The sequence below is a fragment of the Rana temporaria genome, chromosome 4 (genome assembly GCF_905171775.1).
Source record: "Rana temporaria chromosome 4, aRanTem1.1, whole genome shotgun sequence".
Classification (NCBI taxonomy): domain Eukaryota; kingdom Metazoa; phylum Chordata; class Amphibia; order Anura; family Ranidae; genus Rana; species Rana temporaria.
In genome coordinates this window covers 131,406,483-131,430,169 of record NC_053492.1, presented here as the reverse complement: position 1 = coordinate 131,430,169, position 23,687 = coordinate 131,406,483, and positions in this window count along the sequence as shown.

Below are 23,687 nucleotides of genomic sequence, written 5' to 3'. Positions count from 1 at the left end.
GGAGATCCGAGAAAATAACCCTGATGATTTCAGGAATTTTCTTAGGATGTCTGACCCCGTATTTCAGCAGCTTTTGGCTTTGGTGTCGCCATATATCACCAGGCAGGACACCGTTATGCGGGAAGCCATCACTGCTGAGCAGAGGCTAGTTGCTACGTTGCGCTACCTTGCAACAGGGAGAAGTCTGCAGGACTTGAAGTTCTCGACGGGCATCTCCCCCCAGGCTCTGGGCCTCATAATCCCTGAGACCTGTTCGGCCATCATTCAGGTTCTTCAGGAGGACTATGTTAAGGTAAGTGGTGTTCTTTCAATGGTCAAACTAATTCCCCAAAAAAAAAAAAAAAAAATACTTTTCTAATATGCTCAGAATGCTCACTTTGTCTCTATGTATGCTGTTCTACACAATTAGTAAAGCCCTACATGTTTATTTAATTTAGCCAACCTGTCCATCATTCTATGTTGTGGACAAACCCACCTAGCATAGTCCCTATATTCCCGTTTATTTGTGGCCTCCATTGTAGTGCTGCATTTTGTGTGTCCCTATATCCCCGTTTATTTGTGGCCTCCATTGTAGTGCTGCATTTTGTGTGTCCCTATATCCCCGTTTATTTGTGGCCTCCATTGTCCAAACCCCCCCCCCCTAGATTTTTGAAATACATACTAATAATTATTTTTCTTATGTAGATATTTTTTGGGGGGTTGTTTCTCATCTCATCTTGAGCCCCACTCCCCCTAAATATATTTTTTCAACATCAGAGGGGGGTGATTAATATGCTTAATTGTTCACATGTTATTTTTTAATACTAACCTTTTTTGTTGAATTGTTGGTGGGATCCCTTGTAATTTTAGCTATATTCTGTTTAAAATCTTTGTTCTAATGTTTTTTATTTTTTCTTTCTATCCAGTTCCCCACCACGCCACAGGAATGGCAGACTGTGGCAGCGGACTTCTCCCAGCGTTGGAACTTTCCGAACTGTGGAGGAGCCATTGATGGCAAGCACATCCGCATTGTGCCCCCACCCCATAGTGGATCCCATTTCTTCAATTACAAGGGGTTCCACAGCGTTGTTTTGATGGCGGTGGTCTCTGCAAATTACGAGTTTTTGTACGTGGATGTTGGGAAAAATGGCCGGATGTCGGACGGCGGTGTCTTTGCGGAGACGGAGTTCGCACAACGGCTTCGGTTGGAGGACCTAGGATTGCCACCTGCGGAGGAGAACGAAGAGGGTCTGCCCTTCGTGTTTGTAGCAGATGAGGCTTTTGGTTTGGGTCCCCACCTCATGAGGCCATTTCCCGTACGCACCCTCACCCATGAGAGGAGGGTTTTTAATTATCGGCTGGCCAGAGCAAGACGTGTGGTAGAGAATGCCTTTGGAATCATGGCCAGCCGATTCAGATTGTTTTTAACAGCAATAAACATGGCGGAATACAAGTGGAATTATATCATACTATCTTGTTGCATTTTGCACAATTTTTTGAAAAGAAATTCTCAAACGTACCTGACGGTATTGCCTGATGAGGCTGATCTTGTGGCTCCGGAGCCGGGACATCAGGCTAGCCATAGAGGCTTGGCCCCCCAAACCGCACGTGCAGTGCGTCAATCCTATGTGGACTATTTTATGGGGAGGGGGGCCATTGCAATGCCTGATCTTGTTTAAAAAAATAAATTTACTTTTTGTTTGATGAAACAGTGTTTATTTGTTTGATTTTAGTTATTTGTAAGTTTTGGGGGGTAATGTTTCTTTTTCGTAGGTTCTCATCCAGCCATGTGTTTGGGATGTAATAAATTCCCATGAGTGTTAAATCTTAATAACTCTACAAATATGCCTGAGTAATTGAATGAGTCTGCATTGATACCAATAACTACACACAAATTGTTTGGAGTCCAAAATGTTATTTATTTGTTACTTTTTTAGTTTTGATTAGTACAACAAATCAATATTTTTATTTTTTTGGTCTTTTTTGATTATTACAAAATATAATATATTTTTTTTTTTTTTTTGGTCTTTTTTGATTATTACAAAATATAATATATTTTTTTTGTTTTTTTGGTCTTTTTTGATTATTAGAAAATATAATATATTTTTTTTATTTTTTTGGTCTTTTTTGATTATTTCAAAATATAATATATTTTATTTATTTTTTTGGTCTTTTTTGATTATTCCAAAATATAATATAATTATTTTATTTTTTTGGTCTTTTTTGATTATTACAAAATATAATTTTTTTTTTTTTTTTTTTTTTTTTTTAAATTCAAGGAAAAAAGAAAATACACCAAAAATTAAACCCTCCCCAAAACATTAATAACATTTTTAAGCTGCCGTTCCAGCGTCTTTGCTTTGTGACGTATTTCACGGCAGGCCAGACGTATGTCCTCAACTTGGGCCCTGCAGGTGAGAACCTCGCCGATGAGGAGCTGGGCACTATACGTGTCCAGTCCCTGACCAGCCCGATTTCCTCCTGAAATGTGGAACCAAAACATGTGTTAAAAGATTGTATGCCTATATCTATATTCACAGAAAATGTGGTAGATGTTACTTTACCGGATGTTGAGGCAGGTTCCTCTTCCTCTACATCCCTCGGGGGTGTGGCTTGATTGGCTTGTGCCTCCTGCCTTTGTGCTTCATTGTGCCCTACAAGATTGAAGAAAGGGAAAACATGAGGTTCAACCATTACGAGCGGCCTGAAATGACACCCAAAAAATAAGAAATGCTAAACAAAAGGTCACTATTGTTGATTTTTAAACAATTATCAATAAAATAGACCAATATTTAATCCATTCACAAAGTAATGTCAAATCAGTTAACACAATTTTTAAGTTTAGATATGTAAGCTAAACAAGTCTCCCCTGGATCTGCTCACCCCTGTGTGTGACCCAACATAGGTTGTGATTGTGACAAACAATTGTGCTACTGAGTACACATGTTCAATAAAAAAAGGAGTAGCAAACGCTCCTTTTTGTGAATCTCAAGGTATTTACGTTTCTTCTAAAATAAGCTGAAACACATTTCCATCTATTCCAGAATTGAATACACCTTTTTTTTAAGCCCCAAAAATGTCACAACTTTCATATTTGTGTCGACTAATTGGTCATAGGAGTCGTCGTTCATTCGCCCACAATTCCTCAATTTACGATTTTTGTTCAGATACAGTGCTTCAACTCCCCTTTGCACATGCCAACTAGGCATGATGCCATTTCTCGTTAATATGGTATTGGATTATTGAAAGTCACCGAATGAACGACGACTACGACGACTGCATCATGCGTCCACATTCATAATATTCATTTTATGGTCAACCTGGCACAAAAAAAAAAATGGCACAAAGAACACACCAAAATAATTAAATACACATGGAAAAAACTTACTTCTTCTTCAAATCACCTTATTAATTCGGTAAAGTTGGTGGGGTTCCCTTTTTTTCAAATCCGACCACCTTTTGCGCAGGTGCTCTCTGCTCCTGGTTTTCCCAAACTTCCGCTGGAGCCTACGGATGACCTTCTCCATAATTTGTGCTTTTACTTTATTGGGATGCATGTAGGGGCCATGCTTGGCATCATAGTCCTCCCTCCTCAATATGGTGACCATCTCCACCATTTCATTAAAGCTCATGTTGGAGGCTCTGCAGCGGAATCTGCGGCGTGTTTGGGCCTGGCCTGCCTCCTGGCTAGAGCTAGAATACACCTCCATGTTGTCCATCTTTTCTCACTCACCAAACGACAGAGAAGGGGCGTGGAAAGGACGATACCGAACGTCAGGGGCGGGGTGTCGTGCGGAGCGTCACGCGTGCGTAGTGTAAAAGGGATGGGACGTGTTTGGAAACGGCCTGCATAGTCTGTGGAAGAAGTCGTAATTCCCGATCTTTCCTAACGACGAGACGTAAGTTTTTAATTCCGACTTTATTATAGTGAATAGGGAATGAGTTTGTGGGCTAGTTAGGGGAAGTAAGCTAGTGCCTTTAATTACATTATGTTTTGGCTTCTGTTTCATGTGCAGAAAGAATGGATGCCTTCAAGGATGCGGACTTCCTCACAGACTTCATCCAAAAATGGAAGGAACATCCAGTTCTGTGGCAAACCAAAAGCACACTAAATAAAAACAAAGATGCCAGGGAGAAAGCTAGACAGAGCATGCTTGTTTTTGTGAAAACAAGGGTCCCCAACGCCACAACAGCCACTGTGAAAAATAAAATCAATTCCATCAGGGGCACCTACAGGGCCCAACGGGTCCAAGTCCTGGCCTCAATGAGGTCTGGGGCTGCAGCTGACTCCATATACAAACCAACCCTGTGGTACTATAGTCAGCTGCAGTTCCTGGACGACCACATTGAGACCAGGACATCCATGTCTACCCTTCCCCCAAGAGGTAGCTCCCAGCTTCCCAGCAGCCAATCCTCCAGTGTTCCCTGCAGACAAGAGCAGACAAGCTCGGAGGAAGAGGAAGAGTTCCTGGAGGACCCCAATTGTGAGCCGTGGAGAATGGTATGTGTTTTTTGTTTGAATTTAGTTAGTATATGACAAGTATAGTAATAATGGTAAATGTATGTTACTATTGTTCTAAATTCTATGTGAATCTCGTAAGTTTAGGGATAGGATCAATAGTCAGTAGTGGGAAAACATGATGGGGTCAAAATGGGCAAATTAATAATGTTGATGAAGGAGTGGGTGGCATTTTCAGATAGGCCAGTAGGGGGGGAGTAACGCAATACACCTGCAAGGGGTCACAGATGGAAGACACCCTTTTTGAGTACTATCTAGTTGACACTAAATTGATTAAATTAATTTTTGGGGAAAAGGCCACTTATTTACTAAATTAGGCATGCAACAACCCACATAATTCCAGGGGGACCATGTCTGAAGGTGTTTAAGGGGCCACATAATTAAGGATGGCGACCCTGTGTGTAATATATATTGACATTCAATTTGCATCACTCATGATTGTAAAAATGTGTGTGATTAATGACAAACACAAATAACATATGTTCCTTTTTTTCATACACAGGCAGACCCAAGCCAGGAACAGCCAGGGCCCACAGGGAGCCAGGAAGAGACAGGGCCCACAGGGAGCCAGGAGGAGCCAGGGCCAACTGCAAGGCAGGAGGTGGCAGAGCCCACTGGGAGCCAGGAGGTGGCAGGCCCCAGTGGGACCCAGGAGGCACGCCGGCGGGATACCATCTCCCGGATCCCTCCATTCCGCAATCCCAATAAACGGCTCAGGAGTATGCGACAAATGGAGGAGGAGACCCAGGGCCTGCTTCGCCAAGCTACTGCAGCCATCCGAGAGCCACCCAGTGAAGTTGAGGGGTTCGCAGCGCTCATTGCAGCCAAGATGTACAATCTGGAGCAGAGCCAGCGTGTGCGCTGCGAACTCCTCATGTTCGAAGCCATAACCATGGCATCCCTGGGGCAGCTCGATGACGACACCCACATTGTGCGGATTGCTCCTCCTGTCCTTGCTGCTCCTCCTGCTCCTGCTCCTGCTCCTGCTCCTGCTCCTGCACCTGCTCCTGCTCCTCCACCTGCTCCTGCTTCTCCACCTCATGAGGCTGCTATGGCTCCTGCCACCTCATCTCCTCCAGGAACCCAGCCCCCAAGGACTCGGGCTACCGGGAAGGCTGCAGGGAAGACTGCAGGGAAGGCTGCTGGGAAGAAAAGGGCGAAGAAATAATACGGTGCCCCTGATGGAATTTTTATGTGGACTCACAGGCTGTATTTGTGGCTTCGGGGACCCTTGTTTTCAGAAAAAAACAAGCATGCTCTAAAGTGCTGCCTACCCTGGCATCTTTGTTTTTATTATGTTGTGTTTTTGGGTTGCCACTTTTTTTTTTTCAAAATTTTTATGAAGACTAAAATAAAAATTAATTTTTCAGCCAAATTTCAACATGTTTCTTTATTGTAGATTTGAGAGATCAGTATTGAGTGGGCAGACCCATTACAAAATAAATAATGCAAACATTAACAAGGTAAAAAAACATGCTTGTGGGTGAGTAAACTAAAAAATTAGGTTGTTGCAGACACTTCACACACTCCTAAATAAAAACAAAATAGAGATTACTAATCAAATTGGTGACAAAAATTTTAAAAAAAAATAAAAGGTGGACCAATATATATATTTAAAATGTTTAAGATGGAAGATACAACTAAATAACAGAACACAAACATAAACATTATCAAACAAGAAAGAAACTAATTAAAAGCTTGTCATAACTATGCAACAAGATCAGCCGCAACAAACGTCCATTTCTGGGTAGCAGTTAAAAGCAGGGGTTAAAGAAGCGCTTTCTTTTCTTGTCTATAAGCTGAAAAACACCTTAACGAATGTGCTGATTCCATTCTGAACAGTCGTTTTACATGAATGAGCGCTGCCGTCTCCTAACTTGCTTCTGAGCATGCGCGGGCTTAAATCGACGTTTTTACGTACACACGGTCAATGTTTAGAACACAGAAAACGACGTCGGCCAAAAACGACACATAAAATTGAAGCATGCTTCAATTTTTTTCTGTCGTTTTTTAGAAGACATAAAACGACGTTTTTGCCCACACACGGTCAATTAAATTGACGTTTTTGAAAATGACGTTTTTTTCCATCGCAGAAAACGATGGTGTGTACGCGGCATAATAGTTGGGGGATACTCTAGAAAGACCCTAAAAAAAGCCTACTAGAAAGCCAATGGTAGGGACATAGAGGAACTAGTTTTTAAAACTGCTAAACATAATAATGATGATAAAACTGGGACAACCAAATTAATCATTAGATATTCCAGGGAACAATATCAGATTAAACATATCATTGATAAATACTGATATCTATTGAAAGATGACCCTCAGGTAGCTAGCTGTATTTGGGACAAAGCAGATATTGTATATCATAGGAACAACTTGAGAAGGGATCAATTGGTTCAAAGTAATTTTTATAAGGAAGGCAAAAAATGTAAATGTATATATCTGGGAACTCACAAGTGTGGTAGTTGTCCATACTTCCAATTCTTGTGGCCTGGAAAGACACACATTTTACCAAACGTTGAAACCCATCATGCCAAGTACTTTCGGTTTTTGTTATGTTTTTGTCGCTTATCTCTATGGCTGAATTGATATGTCATTAACGTGTATTTGGTCTTAAAGGGGTTGTAAAGGATTTTTTTTTTCATAATAAGCATCCTTTACCTGCAGACATTCCTCTTTTCACTTCCTCATTGTTCGTTTTTGCTCAGAAGTTGCTCTATTTCTTCTCTGTTCTGTTCACTTCCTGCTTGTCTGATTGTTACTCACCACCGTGAAGGGAGGCTTTACTGCGGTGGTCAGTAACGTGCTCGCCCCCTCCTGGGAACTACATCTGTGCGGCAGGACGCTCTCTATATGTTAGAGACTTCAAGGAGGTGTGAATTACTGGGCGTGCCGCAATGCATACTGGGAAATGTATTTCTTACATGAACAAACGCCGCAAACCAGGAAGTGAATGAGAGAACAGAAACTAGAATGCCGGAGGTGATATAGATGAAGGAATTTAATAGGTATTTACTCGTTTTTTTTAACAGAATCATTACACAATTCTGTCTGTCTACCTTGCAGACATAAATTTTAGCAAAAATAAATAAATAAAATGTGTAAAGGGTCAGATGCTGCCCACTTGTGGAGCTGGGTAGGTCTGAATCATACAACAAAAGCTCTTATATTTGCATAAGATAATGCCCTTGCATAAACTAAATTTGTCCACTTTTCTCCTGAAATTCATATGGTATGATATGGCTGTCGAAATTATTAACCTCTTGCAGAACCAGCCACCGGAGTTACACTGCAGCAGGTTGGCCCGGCTGTGTGAATCACCGAAGCTGTACTTCAGTTTGTGCACAAGGTTTTGTGAGCACGAGCATGTGCCCATTGGCCAGCAGGGGAGCCAATTAGCGGTTCTGCAAGCTGCACGCGATCATTCCCTGCATCAATTGTGTAAACAAGGCAGATCTCAGTTCTGACATGGGATGACACAGGATCTTGTCTTCCTGCTATGCAGGAAGATGGATCTGTGTGTTGTCCCAGGCAGCTCATCCACCCACACAGTTAGAAACACACTGATGGTACACATTTAACACAGCAGCGCAAATAACCCCTACCCTAACTTACTAAATGTAATTAAAATTAAAATTTGAAGGTGTTCCCCCGACTCTTCCTCCTCTCTGTGGTATGAATATTTGTGACTTCTTGCAAGCCCTGTGGATTCAGGCACATGTCCGAGGGATGCGGAGGGGCTCTCACAAGGTCTCCCATATCACTGACCATCTATGTCCTTTTAAAAAAAAATTGGTTGGGTGTTGCACGCCATTTCCATTAGCTAAATGGTAAATATGTTTGCAAATTAAACAAAGATGTATACTGTCAATACTATGATGTTTATTATAATAATGTTCACACCATTTAAAGTTTAGTGAAAAACGTTTTTTGACATGTTTTCTAGAGTATTAAAATCCTCCAGATGAAGACCATGAATGTAGGGGTCGAAATGCATTGAGGGGTACTCATATGTAATGTACTATTATCACGCACTAGCATCTTTTGTAAACGTGCAATTCATATCACTGATGGATATTTCTTGTTGTTCTACATTCTGACCAGAGCTCGTATTTAAAATTTTCTTGTAACAATCTGTATTTTTTACTACTTTGATAATAAAAACATAAAAAACTACTAGCATTGATGATCATCCTGCTAAAAAAAACCTTGGGGAACCTTTCCACTTTTTTGAACACATTTAACCCTTTTATCTCCCCTGATGTAAACCCCTTTCCTGCCAGTGTCATTTTTACTGTGTCAGTGCAAAATGTAAGCACTGATCACTGTAATAATGTCACTGGTTCCAAAAAGTTTTAAAATGTCAGCTAGGTGTTCGATCTGTCTGCCGCAATGTTGCAGTCCCACTAAAAATTCCTGATTGCCACCATTTCTAGTAAAAAATATAATATATATAATAAAAATGCCATAATACTTTCCCTATTTTGTAGATGCTATAGCTTTTGCACAAACCAATCAATATACGCTTATTGTTTTTTTTTTTTTTTTTACCAAAAATATGCAGCAGAATACATATTGGTCTAAATGAATGAAGAAATTTGATTTTTACCATTTTTTTATTTGGTATGTTTCAAAGCAGAAAGTAAAAAATATATTTTCTTTTTCAAAATTGTCTTTTTTTTGTTTATAGCAAAAAAAAAAAGAAAAAAAATGCAGAGGTGATAAAATACCACCAAAAGAAAGCTTTGTGGGAAAAAAGGACATACATTTTATTTGGGTACATTGTCGCACGACCGTGCAATTGTCCGAGTAAAGCAGTGCTGAATCGAAACAAATGGCCTTGTCAGGAATTGGGTAAATCATTCCAGGGCTGAAGGGGTTAACATGGATCCACCTTAGGCAGGCCATCCTAGGGATAATCTGTGTGGCCAGCATCCTGCACCATATCCTGTAAAATCACATTTCATCTCACATGTGGTTACTATATTGAACATCAGGATTTCTGGTTAAGTGCTTGATCTTGACGATATTTGGGATATTTTTACTCTGTATGTGAGGGCATGAGAAGGAGGTTGGGTACTTTCCCTGCTACTGCTAATAATAACAGGCAATACAAGTGATTTTAGTAGACATGTTTTTCAAAGCTGGGGAGTAGGGGTGTAGCTTCTAATTTAAAGGGGCATCATACCATATTATCCTTTTGCCCTATCATTTACAGTGGTGTGTGTCCTTATTTATGTTTTTTTTCCATATTACTTATTATGATTTCCATATGATATAGCTTTTCAGATATTCACATTGAATGATATTAGGAGCTTGGTCTTCTTAAAGAGCTGTATGTGGACTATCCCATGGGACCAGATGGTGGCAGGGATTGACTATATGAAGGCCATGTTATATGACTCCATTTATATGTTTTTGTATACAACCTTAAGGTATATGGCAGAAAATTATTGAGCCAATATACTTATTGATAGATTGAGACTGGAATTGATATTTATAATATTTTCTTATTGTAGTGTTTGACTGCTGTACATTTTCCTGAAGAAGCGGGCTATGCCCTGTGAAACGCAACTGTGTCGAAGCTACAGCAAGTCTCTCATCCCCTACTGCAGTACGGTTGATGAGAATCAACACTAAGAAGAGCATCATATTGCTTTTGATGTTTATGTTTGTGGTACAGTATATGTGCATATTTTTCATGTCTTCACACATTTTAACCTGTACAAATAAATACTTCCGATGTTTTTATACCCCATTGGTACCGCCATAGTCCTTCCAATTTAGTATTTTTTTGTGCAATTTATCTTTCAGGGAGAGGTAATGGACATTATTTGTCCAACCATTGAGGGCTCTCTTATGAGTTTATCCTCCCACTATTCCTTTTCCCTACCTCTGAGTAGTTTATTTCCAAAAATCAACTACTCTTTCAGTAAAATAACACTATCTAAGATTAGTTTTGAACTTTCGCCCAGCTAGTTTGAGGTCATGTCCCCATGGCAGTCATTGCAATACTTTTTGTCACACCGTATTTGCAGACAGTCTTACAAGCGCACTTTTTTTGGAAAATGTATTAAAAAATAAGACAACAGTAAAGTTAGCCCAATTGTTTTTTATATTGTGAAAGATAATGTTACGCCAAGTAAAATGGTACCCAACATGTCATGCGTCAAAATTACACCCGCTCGTGGAATGGCGTCAAACTTTTACCCTTAAAAATCTCCATAGGCGACATTTAAAAAATTATACAGGTTCCATGTTTTGAGTTACAGAGGAGGTCTAGGGCTAGTATTATTGCTCTCGCTCTAACGACCATGGCAATACCTAACATGTGTGGTTTGAACACCATTTTCATATGCAGGCGCTGCTCAAGTATGCGTTCGCTTCTGCACGTGAGCTCGTCGGGACCGGGCACTTTAAAAAAATGTTTATTATTATTTATTTTACTTTATTTTATTGATTTTAAAACTTAAAAAAAATGGATCACTTTTATTCCTATGACAAGCAATGTAAACATCCCTTGTAATAGAAAAAATCATGACAGGTCCTCTAAAATATGAGATCTGGGGTCAAAAAGACCTCAGATCTCATATTTGGACTTAGGCCCAGATTCACAAAGACTTACGACGGCGTATCTCCAGATACGCTGTCGTAAGTCCGAATGGCCGCCGTCGTATCTATGCGCCTGATTCATAGAATATATAGAGATATATATCAGATATCAGGTCATGAACAGCCATCTTTTTATTCACGTTAGAAAATCAGCAAGCTTTCTGCTTTTTCAGTAGACTGAGTGCAAAACTGCTCTGTGGTTTGGAGAAAATGGGTTTCTAGAATAATATAGTTTTGCACAACAGTGGAATTGCATTTTGTTCTTCTTTATAGTGTTAAGTACCATTCTCTGCTCTAGGGGTGATTCCTAGCTGCAATGAATGTAGGCTATGAACAGACGTGATATGTTTCAGAAAGGAAGACTTGTACTCTACTGCTTATTGGTAGCAGATGTTTTACCAGAAAATTTTCATCTGCATTGAATATTTTAATAGGACTGGATAATGTCAGCAAGCATATAAATTAATTACTGTTTGTAAAACATGAAAACGACATTGAAACAGTATAAAGTGAATCAGAATAAAGAGATTTTAAAACTCTCAATATATAGTAGCATTGTCTGTAGCTCACTATGAAATGTTAGACCAACAAGAAGTTTAGGTTCAATAAGATTTTATTGTAAAGAACATTTTTTAACAGATAGCAAAAGGAGAAAACGAACCGACCGCCCGACACTGGGCAGGCCGATCCACATGACAATAGACATAAACATTCCACTTCATGTAAGCCAGTGTGAACAAACATTTCTATATAATAATCATCGTTATATAAGCACAAGGACATTGTGATACTCTACGACCAACAGGGACTTCCCCCGACCCAGGCGCCCCTCTGGGAACCTGCTGCGCCCAAGGCCAGGTGGAAGTGAAAGGTAAAGCAAGTATGGCTATAGTGCAAGTAGCAATAGGACAGTAGTAAGTCCACACAACACACAAGGTCCATAGCCAGTCAATAAACTCACAGAGTACATAAAAGAAATAAAAAAGAAACTTATAGCCAGGCTAAATCGGTCGTTGAAAAGTAACAGCCAAAAAAAACTGTGAAGAATAAAGGAGAGGAAAATCGAAAATGAAGGACAGAAAAGAGAGGAGTAAGGAGAGGTTAGGGGAGTAGGGAGGGGGGGAGAGGGTGAGACGGTGCGCTCAGGTCCCCAGCGACAAGCATCAATCAAAAATCCAAAGTTCTCAGATTATACTAAGGCGCTAACCCAGGTACCACACTCAGACTAGGTGGAAGTCTTTTTTTTAAGTTTGTCTGAGGAGGAGTAATGCCTCCAGACTCCCCAGGTAAAGGAGAATTTGGCGTGAGTGTCTAGGGATTTGGATTTGGCCTGCAACTCCTCCATGAGCATCACACCATTCATTTTGTTTACCCATTCAGCCAGGGTCGGGGGTGAGGATGACTTCCAGTGCCTGGAAATCAATTGTCTGCTAGCGCTGAGGCAAAACTTAAGGAGGGTATGCTTCTGGAATTTGAAGGTACCAGGGAGAATGGATAGGAGGGCGATAGAAGGAGATAGAAGGAGAGGCTTATCATATAGGTCTGAATAAACTTGGAATACCTGGTTCCAAAACGGGCGAATCAATTCACAATCGAACCATATATGATGGTACGTACCAGTAGCCGAGTTACATCTCCAGCATGAGTCAGAAGCCGAAGGAAACATGATCCTTAGGGTGGTCGGTACCCGATACCACCGCGATAGCACTATATAGTTCATTTCTTGAGCATAGCTCAAGACAGAAGATTTATGGGTGTAGAAGAAAGCTTTATGCCAATTCGCCTCACTGATTTTCGTCCCCAGATCACCTGACCAAGCTGTGGTGAATTTAGGAAGAGAACCATGTGTGTGGCCTAATATCATCCTATAAATCAAAGAAATAGTTGCTTGAATTCAGTCAAGGGCCTATGGACCTGTCTCATGTCATGAAGTTGTTTGCAGTAAGCCGTCAGATGTACAGTAAGCCAGGTCACTCTAGGGAGCGTGGAGGTCTTGTTCGTCACGAAGGCACCCGAGGAAACGTTTACAAATTGTTGTGCAGTGGGCCAAGAATTCCTATTATATTCATTTATTAGTTGGGTAAGCCTGAGGAGAGTTGAAATCCAGGGGTAGCAGCTCGCAGCGGCCAGTCGGGCAGTGGTATCTGGGGTAGCTCAAAAGTCCCTAGAAATTTGGGGAGATTGCCCAGCATGCGGAAGATCACCGACTTCACATCATGAGGGGCAGACAGTTGAAAGGGGAACCCCCAATGGTACTTGATATGTTTGGCTTGTAGTGCCCCAGTCAGAGGCTTCAGGGACCTGCGAAGGTCCAGAGTCAATTTGAAAACATCTGGCAGAAGGTGAACGTGGGCGTCATTAAAATGGATGGATTCCTGCATGCGAGAAGCCTGCATGATGGCGTCTTTAGCCGTGTAAAAGTGGACCCTGCAAATCACATATCTGGGGTATTCTGGGCCGGGATTCTTGGACCCTAGGGCCCTATGGACCCTATCAAGCTCTATTGCGTCCTCTTTGTCCTTCTGGAGCAGATCATTAAATGTGGCGATAACCACGGGGGCCAGGTCTTTGGTTTCAACCGTCTCAGGGAGGCCTCGGACACGTATATTGTTGCGTCTGGCCCTGTTCTCTTGGTCATCATGGGAGAGCATAAGCTGTTGGATTTGGGCAGTATGTTCATTTAAGATGGCTTCATGAGCTTGCAGGGTGGAAACCGTCTCCTCCACACTGTGTTCCACCTCCTCCAGCCTATCTGTAACATCCCGGCGCAGCTAGGATATCTCCTGCTTGTAAGAGCGCTCCATCCTCTGGACGCAGGCCTCAAAATCAAGGCCTTGATGTAGGCCTCTAGGTCCCAGCCTGCATAGGAGCAGTGTGAGTCAGGGGAGTGACAGGCCGAACGGACCGAGCCGGTGTCCGAGTCAGGGGGAGAGATGGCCCTCTGCCTGGTTTTCATGGCCGAGGAGGATTTCTGGGATGAAGCCCCGTGCGAGGCCGCGTGTGTCCCTGAGGATCGGGCCGCCGCCATCTTGGGCGGGAGGGTGTCGCGCTTCTCCGGATGAAATTTGTGGAAGAACCGGTCGATTTTGCCATCCCTGCCTGGATCGGGGATGTGGTGAGTCTCTCCCCATCCCTTTCTGCCCATCACCGACCTTATTCCAGGTGTGTAGGAGCTGGTATTGCCGTTCGTCAGGCGGCGTGTGCAGGAGCTCTCAGAGAAGCATCTTACTCCGCCATGCGCTAAGCCACGCCCCCCCAAAAAGAAGTTTAGACACACTTTCAGTCTATACCAGCCATAGAACAAATGCAAAACCTACATATCCCAACAGATTACAGCCCTCCTTCTGTAAGCAACTACTAATTCCGGCATTCTATTTTAACCTTTTACTAATGGATACATCCAGCTTTGGTAAAGTATAGCATAACTACAGGAGCTGCAGCATTAATGTGTCTGTTTTTCAAGGCATGCATAATAGTCATATGGTAACCTTTAAAACAAATACAGACCAATGGAAATAAATATGTAAAATATCTATAATGTCATAATTGCATAATTTACCAACTAAAGCACATATCGTATACACACACAAAATCTGTGTAGGACTGGGATCTGGGGATGATTAGAGAAAGTGAGAAGGAGGGCCCACAACAAAGCTGTATGTGCCACTGCAAAATTCTGGCATGGCTTACAAAGAACAACACTGTTAAAGGTGAACTCCACGCATGATTCTTGCATACTTTTGTTGGTCCACCTTGCACAATGTAAGTATGCATATTTTATACCTTAGGGAGAAACTGACAAATACTATAGTAACCAATGCTACTACAGCTGTAGGTGTAATCCTCCAGGTCCTGTGCCTAGTAGTGTCCTCTCTGCACACTAACTACGGTCGCTCACTCTGCACTGTCACAATTTACAGAATGCTTTGTATTTCTTTTTAAGAGAATATAAAGCATTCTGATTGGGTGAGGTGGAGAAGAGGGGGTCTTCCACACTGTCAAGCGACTGGCAGATCTCCAGTGTATATTGTGATAACTCCTGTAGTCAAGTCTGGACACCCAATAGACCATGTTGTCCACACTTCCGAGAATGCTTTAAGCACGAAACCCAATGTATTCAGCAATCACATGTTTTAGGCACTGTCTATGATTGCTGCCTGCAGTTTGGCCTGGCTTCTGTGGTTAAAAAAAACCTCTAAGGCAGACACCACTACTGTTCTTCCTTTCAGACATCACAAGATTGGAGGCATGTTGTTCATCAGTGGGGATTCTACCAACATCAAGAAATGTTGCAAATGGGGCATTTCCTCACAGTGCTGCATTCTGTGTTCCCTCTGTAATGGTGGCAGTATATCAGCCATTTTCCTGTTGTATCAGGGTTCTAAAAAGATGATTCATGGTCGATGTAAGCCATAGATGTAAGCCATAGATGTACACTGCCTGTAGGGGGTAGATGTAGTGGGGTGATAGTCATGTCTTCCATGCTTCCCTCCTCATTGGAAATCTTCTGGGCTACACTAGGCACTTTGAATAGGGTGGTCGCTGCCTTACACATATGATACTGTTACTGAAGCTGATGACTGTTCCCTAATAAACTCTCTCTGTGTGATGTACACCACCATGGTCACTGATGCATTTGGGAGGGACACAGAAAGCCAATGTCCTACCTCACTCCCAGTAACGGTTTGAGGTCCCGACATGCACTTAGCACGGACTCCATGCATGCACTTCACTTAACTCTTCTTCTTTTGCACCTGTGCACAGTCTGAGGACTTCTGTGGCCAATCTGCTCCCGTATCTATGGACCTGTTCACAGAGAGAGTGCCCACAACAGCTCCTCCTGAAAAAGGGTTTCCTACCTGTCACATGTACCGTACACTATTACGACAGGATGCTAGAGAAACCTTTGTTACCCTAGGTAGCCACCTATATCTTCACACTGTATTAACTCTTGTACTACTTTCTTCAACTAATTCCCTAACTCAGGCTTGTGGCTGCCTCAGCATACCTGCACAGGAAAGAGTCCATTGCTGGCTGAGTCCATGACGGTAGTATCCAGGGTTGGCATCCTCGGGGTGGACTGCAGGTCCCAGCAATCCCCCTAGGCTTTAGAAAGATCCTGAAGCCAGATGTTTATTAGTTGGCACCTCAGTCTTGGCATATTCAGCAGGCTATTAGGAGAGTCCGGCAATAGTGATATATGCAATGTTCGACCCGCCTCCTATTAATTAACATTGAGCAAACTTTGACCCTCTACCTCACAGTCAGCAGACACATTCCAGCCAATCAGCAGCATACCCTCCCTCCCTGACCCTCCCACTTCTAGGGCAGCATCCATTTTAGATTCACTCTGAACCTGCATTCTTAGTGAGAGGAGGGACAGTGTTGCTGCTGCTGATTTTATAGGGAAAGCGATAGCTAGGCCAGTGTACTCCAGTGCTGAAAGACTCATCTGATCTCTGCTGTTAGAACAGCACCCAAAACAGCCCTTGTTAGGGCAAATCAATCAGTCTGTTTTTTTTCTCTGTAATAAGTGCTGCGTGGTTTACAGAGAGAGACAAAGAGAGAGAGAGTGTAATTTTTTGGAGTTAGATAGAGCAGGCAGGCTAGTCAGTTAATTTTACAGTGTGTAGAGGATATATATACATCACCAGGAGTTGTACATATATTTATACACTGTATAGTTTAGTTAGATTAGAGGTGCAGGGTGCTGTGTAATATAAAGGGGTCCAGTGGTGCAGGGTGCTATGTAAAGTGGCCCAGAGCTGTGGGGTGCTGTGTAATGTAAGGGGCCCAGTGGTGCAAGCTGCTGTGTAATATAAAGGGGTCCAGTGGTGCTGGGTTCTATGTAAAGGGGTCCAGAGCTGTGGGGTGCTGTGTAATGTAAGGGGCCCAGTGGTGCAAGCTGCTGTGTAATATAAAGGGGCCCAGTGATGCAAGCTGCTGTGTAATATAAATGGGCCCAGTGGTGCAAGCTGCTGTGTAATATAAAGGGGTTCAGTGGTGCTGGGTGCTATGTTGAGGGGCCCAGAGCTGTGGGGTGCTGTGTAATGTAAGGGGCCCAGTGGTGCAAGCTGCTGTGTAATATAAAGGGGACCAGTGGTGCAAGCTGCTGTGTAATATAAAGGGGTCCAGTGGTGCTGGGTGCTATGTAGAGGGGCCCAGAGCTGTGGGGTTCTGTGTAATGTAAGGAGCCCAGGCTCACAGTGTAAACTGTGCCCACCTGCCAGTGCCATATCTCATCTATATTGTGTTGGCACAGTTGATAAGATATAAAAACAAAATTCACTGCAATACTAAATAGTAGTCTTTTATCTGCCAGGGTGTCTTTGCCTCACAGGGTAAACTGTGCCCACCTGCCAGTGCCACATCTCATATCTGGTGGCACAGTAGCTTGCACGCATAGTACAACTAAACTAATCTAAAAAAAAATGACAGGCAGAGGCAGGCCACCCCGCAGGGGCCGTCGTGGTCATGGTGCTGTGATTCCCTTTGGCCCTAGAATATTGTCCAGTGTTCAAAGGCCACGTACCCTGAACTCTGAGGACATAGTCAGAGTTTGGTCTGTCACTGTGAACCCTAACCCTATTACAGACAGGGTTAGGGTTACAGATAGGGTTAGGGTTACAGATAGGGTTAGGGTTAGGGTTACAGATAGGATACGACGGCCTATCTCCTGATACGCCGTCGTATCTCCTGATACGCCGTCATATCTCTGTGATCCGCCCGTCCTAACTATGCGGCTGATTCAAAGAATCAGTTACGCATAGATAGCCAAAAGATCCGTCAGGTGTAATTGACTTACACTGTCGGATCTTAAGGATGCAATTCTAGGCCGGCCGCTAGGTGGCGAGGCCATTGCGGTCGGCGTAGAATATGCAAATGACTAGTTACGGCGATTCCCGAACGTCCGCGCTGCCCGTCGATCTAACTTTACGTTGTTTCCGCCGAGTTACGCCACGTAAAATTAGGTCTGAGCCCTAGGTGTTCTAAGCCATGTTAAATATGGCCGTCGTTCCCGTGTCGAAATTTAAAAAATCACGTCATTTGCGTAAGTCGTCCGTGAATGGCGCTGGACACCATTTACGTTAACGTCTAAACAAATGACGTCCATGCAACGTCATTTAGCGCAATGCATGTCGGGTAATTTTCCCGACGGAGCATGCGCAGTACGTTCGGCGCGGGAACGCTCCTAATTTAAATGGTGCCCGCCCCATTTGAATTAGGCGGGCTTGCGTCGATCAGATTTACGTTACACCGCCGCAAGTTTACAGGTAAGAGTTTTGAGAATCAGGCACTTACGCTGTAAACCTGTGGCGGTGTAACGTAAATGGGATACGTAACGCCACCGTGGAGTAACGTAATTCTATGTGAATCCGGCCCTCTGATTTCAAGATTTCTTTTTTATGTCCAATTGTTTATTTGTTCTATGCTTTATTCTCAAAGTACATTGAAACATTTAACAGAGTAAATGTAATTAAAAACTGGAAAAATAGGGGTGTTCTAAAACCTTTGACCATTGGTGTAGGCTGCAGAAGAAAGCTACGGAGGAAATAGAGATGCAGAGGAAATTGAGGAAAGATGAAAAGGAATGTGGGATTTTTGCTGCCAACTTGTCTCATTGAGGTTCTGTTCCCACCAAGTTCAGTGGGGAAAATGAATGTGTTTCCTCACAAATATAGGGCCAGATTAACAAAAGAGATACGACGGCGTATCTCCTGATACGCCGTCGTATCTCTGTTTCTATCTATGCGACTGATTCATAGAATCAGTTACGCATAGATAGCCAGAAGATCCGGCAGGTGTAATGGACTTACACTGTCGGATCTTAGGATGCAGTACCGCGGCCGCCGCTGGGGGGAGTTTGCGTCGTAACCCAGCGTCGGGTATGCAAATTATGAGTTACGGCGATCCACGAAGATTTTTCCCGTCGTTACGGCGTCGCAAGTGTTAGATTTCCGTCTCAAAGATAGGGCACCTTTAACATGGTGTAAAAGTACTCCACCATGTTAAAGTATGCCTGTCTTTCCCGCGTCGGTTTTGAATTTTTTTTAAAACTTTTATTTTTCCCGGCATAAATCTTTTTTCACGTCGCGATTCACAAAACGTTGGCGCGTCGTAACTTTGCGCAAAGCACGTCGGGAAATTTGCGACGGGAGCATGTGCAGTATGTCCGACGCGGGAGCGCGCCTAATTTAAATGGTACCCGCCCCATTTGAATTGGGCCGCCTTGCGCCGGACCTGTTTACGATACACCGCCGCAAATTTCCAGGTAAGTGCTTTGTGGATCGGGCACTAAATCGGAAAAATTGCGGCGGTGTAACGTAAACCGGTTACGTTACGCTGCGCCCGCTGTACGTGAATCTGGCCCATAGTACCCAAATGGCTGGGTACTACATGTATAGATAAACAGTCAGGACACTTGACAAAAAAGTGGATGGGAAAATTGGCCCTACCATGAAGGTTAAGCACTGATCAAAATACACTATTCCTTCCTTTAAAAAAACTGCTTTGGGATCTCCAACATCTGCCTGTGAAATGGAGCATATCTACCATATAAACAAATTGACATTTTCAAGGAAAAAATATGTTGAAAATTCTGTTAATTCACCTTTTCATTTTAGCTGCCTTTATTTAAAAAAATAATGTACTGCCAATGTTAATAAGGACAAGAGCCTCTTTCCAAAAGCATGGCTGAAGGTTGTGGGGGTGCATAGGGTAATTATCAGAATCTAGAAGCCCCCTTTTAGATAAGGGGGCTACCAAATACCCCCCCCCACACACACACACACACACACGTGAAAGTGTAAGGTTGTATATAGTTGTAATTAGAAACACACAAGTCTTTGACAAGTCCTTTATGTAAAAATACCAACCAAAAAGAAATAAATCAGCATTACTCACAATGAACATTGCTCTTAGAAACAAAAATAGGCAAACCCCGTGGCCGCGCGTTTTGAGGATGACGTGGTGCACGTGAGGCACGCACGCCGAGGGAGGAGCAGCCCGCGCCACGGACCGGACCTGACCTGTCCCGCTCACGGGGGATGGACGAAGCCGGAAGACCCGAGGACGCATCAGCGGCGGCGGCCACAACGCAGAGTGGGAGTCTGCTGAGCCGCTAGACTGCCGACCGTCCGAACCGCTCTCCCCCGCTGCCCAGCTGAGACCCCCCCCTCTCTCCTGTCCCCTCGGTTCCCTCGAGGGAGACGCCGGAACGAGCGGTGCAGGGAGGAGGGAGCAGGAGTTGCAAATTGAGGTGGGCGCTCCTGGTCCTTGGCCCCCCTGCTGACCTCAACGCTTCTCCCGGCTGCCATAAGCCCTGATCAGCACTCAGGTAATACCTTTCCTTTAGCATTTAATGCATCACAGATGTAGCCTGAAATAGGCAAACTGAGTAAGAGGTCAACCTTGAAACCGAGGGATCGGTAAGATCGGCAGTATATTACAGCATATCACCCCTTTTTTGTTCCTCATACCAGAATGCCATATGTGACTGTAAGAATATAGAATAAGCCTTTAATTACTCAAGTATTAAGTCGATAACTGTTTGAGCTAAGTTACAACTTTTTTCTACATGAATTTCTCTGTCATATCAATGGCCAGCTGACTACAGGGAATCCTGCTACAATTTTTGACGGTCCTGCACAGTGAAGGGTGGTATTGCCAGGTGAAATATACCTGGGGATTTGTTGTCTGACCCCCCCTCAAGTTTCTTATGCGCAGTCTAAATCAGCGAGGCATTTATTCCTAGAGTCGCATGTTTTGTCTTTCCCTGAGAAATCACAGCGGGATAGGGTCAGACCATCCAAGGTTGGACGTCACGAGGATTACCTCACCCACCCTAGGTCACTACATATAGACCCCTTACCCAGTCCGAGGGGTGGCGGAATCGGATGGATGGATGGCGGGGTGAGAGATGTGGTTAGAGGAGAGAGCGGTGATCTTTGGGCCGTCCCTGCTGGTGCAAATCTTGGAAAGACACGTAAACATATGCACCTACTCACTTACATACAAATCACTACCGATTTATTTTCAACCATTGTAAACAGTTACCGAAGCTCCCCTCAGTTCCCTTAACCCGGGCGGTTACCCGGGTGATCACCAACATCAAAAGGGGCATTGCTGACCTCCCAGAGCTGAGCCCAAGGGGCAACGGAACTAAGTCCGCTAGGCTATTTTCAGCAGAGTGCTTCTCCTGGTGGGGATACAAAAACCAAGAGTGAGAAGACAGTATAAATAACCCCAAGGGGTGGCACTCTTTTACTTGTGGGTTTTCCGGAGACTGGGTTCCAGAGCTCCCTTGGTACCCCGGGGGTCATACTTAGAAGGCTCAGACAGATAGCATTCTGAAAACAGAGTGTGGGTGAACTTCCCCCTTTACTTACTACCGGTTACACAGATGTCCCCTGGACCCCCTAGAACCCTAGTGTAAAACCTGTTGAAGGAGAAATCTACACCCCTAAGATCCGCTTTCCCTCCCTAAAAAGCAAACCCATCATCAAAAAAAAAAAAAAAGAAAGGGGGGGTGACTACCCGCTGCTCAAACTGGGGAAGCGTATTAGAGGGACTAAAAAACACAACATGAACAGATCCACAAGGGGGGCCGCCCCGAAAATCCCTAAAGATAACCCCCCCACTAGTACAATCAGACACTATATGACGCCCCACGGGAGCTCTAAAAGCCCAGGTCTGTCAAAAAAAGCGGAAAAAAACGGGACAACTAAGAAGGGAGCAGGGGGGGCAGTCACCCCAATTGCGGACACATCAATAGAATGTGAGTATGAAATCAGTCAAACGGATGACCCCAGACCGGACACTCATATCCCTACAAAGGGGGAATTAGATGGGATGCTAAAGAGACTGGAAAATGTGATAAGAGAAGAGATTAGCTCGTTGAGAAAGGACTTATTCCATATGTTGGAACGGGTTGAGGAAGTTGAAAAAAGAATGGAAAAGCAGGATCTAGAATTAAATGATCTAAAAAAACAACATCAGACTATGAAACAAAACCAGAGGTGGTTGCAATACCGCTTAGAGGACCAGGAGAACCGGGACAGAAGACAGAATCTAAGAATACGAAACATCAAGGAGGAGAAAGGCGAAGATTTGAGAAAAATTCTCAATGACCTGTTTCTCCCCCTTCTAGATAATGGCATGGAGGGCCCCCTCAAAATAGAACGGGTACACCGCGTAGGGAAGATCAGGGAGGGAGGAGGCAAATGGTACAGGGATATCATCGTGAGGTTCAGATATTTCGAAGACAAAGATGAGATCTGGACAAAACTGAGAAGAAAGCCCCCTTTATGCTACGACGGAACTGAAATCCAGATTTTTACTGACCTAGCTTGGGAGACCCTGGCCAGAAGAAGGACCCTGAAACCCCTCTTGGAACAGATGCGCCTGCTCAATATAAATTATCAATGGGGGTTCCCGGCATGCCTGGTAGGCCGCAAAGAGGGGGTCTCGGCTAAGCTGATATTCCCTGAGGACTTGGAAGGGTTCTGTCGCAAACTAAATATGCCTGTGCTGGAGATCCCCGGCTGGGTTGAATAGTCGTATGGCATTAACGGGTTCCTCTAGCAGCTTAAGATAAGTTAGACTTGGGGCGTCAGGGGGGGATGGGAGGGGGAAGGGGGGGGACTGGAAAGGGGAGCAAGGAGGCAGATCCGCAACCCTACCCATAGAAGATCAACCCCCAGAAGACTATCCTGGGGGGAAGATGGGAGGGCGGGGTGTCGGGAGGCCCACCTCATTTACGAGAACCGACGAGTAGGGGAGACCGAGGATCTCTACGGTTCAGAGGCGATGCTTAGGCCTAGGTGGGGGGGTGGGGAGGGAGGTGGAAGGGGTGAGGGAAGGGAGGGAATAGGAAATCTGGCTCTCAGGGGATCTCTCAGAAAGATGGAGGAGGTGTCACAGGAATAGGAAATGGCAGAAGTAAAATTTTTATCTTACAATGTGAAGGGATTAAACTCAGCCGTTAAAAGATTGAAGATCTTAGCAGAGATTGAACAATATAGAGCGGACATAGTGTATATTCAGGAAACTCACTTGACCTTAGACTCAAACATCAAGTTGTACTCCCCAAGATACCCAATCTGGTTTTATGGAGACGCCATCTCTAAACGGTCAAGGGGAGTAGCAATTGGGTTCACAAGAGAGCTTGGTTTTATTTTGGAGGCAAGGATGACAGACCCCGAAGGGAGATTCTTGTTTTTAAAAGGAAAACTAGATAACACGGTCTATACGCTAGCAAACATTTATGCCCCAAACATACACTCAGCCCAATATCTAGGAAAAATCCTGGGGAAGTTGAAAAATTTCTCAGAAGGTTATATAGTCTTGATGGGAGACTTGAATTTTGCTATGAATCCGAAGGAAGATAGTACGTTCCGGGGGAGGGAGACAATAAATGCCTACCTACAAAAAATAAAGCATAAGATCCACGACAGTCAACTAGTGGATGCTTGGAGGATTTTCCATCCTAATGTACAAAATTACAAATTTTTCTCTCCCCCCCACGGAACGTACTCCAGAATTGACTACATCTTGGTCGATCATAGGTTGCTGG